The sequence below is a fragment of the Cherax quadricarinatus genome, unplaced genomic scaffold, assembly GCF_038502225.1.
Source record: "Cherax quadricarinatus isolate ZL_2023a unplaced genomic scaffold, ASM3850222v1 Contig1197, whole genome shotgun sequence".
NCBI classification, from domain to species: Eukaryota; Metazoa; Arthropoda; class Malacostraca; order Decapoda; family Parastacidae; genus Cherax; species Cherax quadricarinatus.
This window is the reverse complement of record NW_027196223.1, coordinates 68615-72402: the sequence shown is the minus strand read 5'-3', so window position 1 is coordinate 72402 and position 3788 is coordinate 68615.

The following is a 3788-nucleotide window of genomic DNA, read 5'->3' as shown; positions in this document are numbered from 1 at the left end:
TACTTAAGTCAGATTCAGATTATTTATTTAATTTAAAGTAAATATAACATATGGTGGGGACGAGGTAACAGATTCGTGAAGGAAAAGATGATATTAAAAAAAATCTGATATTCATTATGTATAATTATTTCTTGTAACAATATGGATAGTGTAATTAGTACTGTTTGCGGCAGTTCCCAGTAAATGTACAGTATATAAAAAACTTATCACCAGCCTTACCTTAAAAAATATAATACAGGAATTAGTATTCATTATGCACAGCGACTGATTACTGTTAAAGTTAATTAAAACCTTTCGAATGCACGTGACTCATTAAGAACACAGTTCACCTCTATACTAATTTAAAAAATATTTTAATCACTAAAATAACGATTTAACTTAGTGCATGTACACTAAGGAAAAAACTTACAGGGTTCAGCGTCCATACCACTGCAGTGACTGCAGTATATTTAGGGTCTGATCCAGCGCATTAACTGTCCATTACAAAAGTGAGCAGGTATTGTGTTTGTTAAAACAATGCTTAGTTCATATCTCCTGAAGATTGCCTCTTTCTTCCCAAAGAAAAACGATTAACGAAATTTATGCATCTTTCAAACGCCAATTTTTAATTCTGCACCAATACTAACCTAGCCTAACTTTGCTAAAATTTACGTACTAGTTATAATATTTAAACCTTTTTAAAACATTACACAACTTTAGTTAATGACTTTCCTTTGGAAGAAAAGGATGGGGGATTATAAGGTTTGAGAATCTTTCGGTTACCTTTAGGTACTAAATTGTTCTATGAAAGATTATGATAATAGTTACTTACTAATACTCAGTGGAACTCGGTCATTATGTTCTAGTTTACAACACACACACCTAACCTATTCACATAAGCACAGGAACAGGAGCTGATTGAGACGCTTGTGCAATTATTTCTTGTAGCCAGTGGCTTTTTTTTCGATTTAGACCTGGAGACATAAGGAAAATGAGTACTTCTATTGTGGTAGTACAGGACACAGGAGCTGATTAATGAGACGCTTGTGCAACATTTGGGTATTCTTTATTCTGGAAATGTTTCGCCAGCCAGTGGCTTCTTCGGTGCAATGCAGAGAAAGGTGACAAGTCGATTAGACACTAGGCCTGTTGTATGTGTGTTTGTGTTTATAACTCATTACAATTGTGACCAGGTGTGGACGTATCAGTGGCTCATTACTTCGTAATTTGTTCATGATTGTAACCATGTATAGGAGTGAGGATGATTCATTACCTTTGTAACTTGCCATGACTGTGACCAGATCTACCTGGAGTTCATTACCTTTGTAACTAGTTTAGCTGTCATACCTTTGGGGTCCAGTTCCTGGACCCATTATGTACCTCTGTAATCTTTTGACTACCGCCCACAGGATGGGTATGGGGTGCATAATAAAGATATTAAACTTAACTCCCTATCGTGGGAGTGTCACAAACCAATGTCTGCCATGGAAGCAGGTACAAGTACCTCCCTATCTTCTGGGACTAGCTGTCCCCAGGCCTAGCTTCATTCCCCGCCCCCACGGGTCTCGGAGGGAGAAGCTGGGCACCTTGGGCTGCCACAAACCCCGCCCACACTGGGCTCGAAGGGTGTGGCAGCTGCATAGAAACAGACGATGTCAAGAGGTTTGGGGTCCAGTCCCTGGACCCATTATGTACCTCTGTAATCTGTTGACTACCCACAGGATGGGTATGGAGTACATAATAAAGATATTAAACTAACTGTGCGTGTTGCTGCTACTTCTACTTCACTTGTCCGTTGCACTCTGAGTCCATCAATCTTCTCACTCCTGCCCTAATGTAAAAAAAAAAAAAATAATTTCTAGTGATGGAATTTCAAGGCTAAGTTGCGAAACTTAACCAAACATAACCTATTCTAACATTAGCAAAACATAACCTAACCTAACATTAGCTAAACATAACCTATCCTAACATTAGCTAAACATAACCTAACCTAACATTAGCTAAACAACCTATCCTAACATTAGCCAAACATAACCTAACCTAACATTAGCTAAACATAACCTATCCTAACATTAGCTAAACATAACCTATCCTAACATTAGCTAAACATAACCTAAGCTAACATTAGCTAAACATAACCTAACCTAACATTAGCTAAACATAACCTATCCTAACATTAGCTAAACATAACCTATCCTAACATTAGCTAAACATAACCTAACCTAACATTAGCTAAACATAACCTATCCTAACATTAGCTAAACATAACCTACTCTAACATTAGCTAAACATAACATAACCTACCGTTAGCTGAACCTAACCTAAGGAGTTTACCTGGAGAGAGTTCCGGGGGTCAACGCCCCCGCGGCCCGGTCTGTGACCAGGCCTCCTGGTGGATCAGAGCCTGATCAACCAGGCTGTTGCTGCTGGCTGCACGCAAACCAACGTACGAGCCACAGCCCGGCTGGTCAGGAACCGACTTTAGGTGCTTGTCCAGTGCCAGCTTGAAGACTGCCAGGGGTCTGTTGGTAATCCCCCTTATGTATGCTGGGAGGCAGTTGAACAGTCTCGGGCCCCTGACACTTATTGTATGGTCTCTTAACGTGCTAGTGACACCCCTGCTTTTCATTGGGGGGATGTTGCATCGTCTGCCAAGTCTTTTGCTTTCGTAGTGAGTGATTTTCGTGTGCAAGTTCGGTACTAGTCCCTCTAGGATTTTCCAGGTGTATATAATCATGTATCTCTCCCGCCTGCGTTCCAGGGAATACAGGTTCAGGAACCTCAAGCGCTCCCAGTAATTGAGGTGTTTTATCTCCGTTATGCGCGCCGTGAAGGTTCTCTGTACATTTTCTAGGTCAGCAATTTCACCTGCCTTGAAAGGTGCTGTTAGTGTGCAGCAATATTCCAGCCTAGATAGAACAAGTGACCTGAAGAGTGTCATCATGGGCTTGGCCTCCCTAGTTTTGAAGGTTCTCATTATCCATCCTGTCATTTTTCTAGCAGATGCGATTGATACAATGTTATGGTCCTTGAAGGTGAGATCCTCCGACATGATCACTCCCAGGTCTTTGACGTTGGTGTTTCGCTCTATTTTGTGGCCAGAATTTGTTTTGTACTCTGATGAAGATTTAATTTCCTCGTGTTTACCATATCTGAGTAATTGAAATTTCTCATCGTTGAACTTCATATTGTTTTCTGCAGCCCACTGAAAGATTCGGTTGATGTCCGCCTGGAGCCTTGCAGTGTCTGCAATGGAAGACACTGTCATGCAGATTCGGGTGTCATCTGCAAAGGAAGACACGGTGCTGTGGCTGACATCCTTGTCTATGTCGGATATGAGGATGAGGAACAAGATGGGAGCGAGTACTGTGCCTTGTGGAACAGAGCTTTTCACCGTAGCTGCCTCGGACTTTACTCTGTTGACGACTACTCTCTGTGTTCTGTTAGTGAGGAAATTATAGATCCATCGACCGACTTTTCCTGTTATCCCTTTAGCACGCATTTTGTGCGCTATTACGCCATGGTCACACTTGTCGAAGGCTTTTGCAAAGTCTGTATATATTACATCTGCATTCTTTTTATCTTCTAGTGCATTTAGGACCTTGTCGTAGTGATCCAATAGTTGAGACAGACAGGAGCGACCTGTTCTAAACCCATGTTGCCCTGGGTTGTGTAACTGATGGGTTTCTAGATGGGTGGTGATCTTGCTTCTTAGGACCCTTTCAAAGATTTTTATGATATGGGATGTTAGTGCTATCGGTCTGTAGTTCTTTGCTGTTGCTTTACTGCCCCCTTTGTGGAGTGGGGCT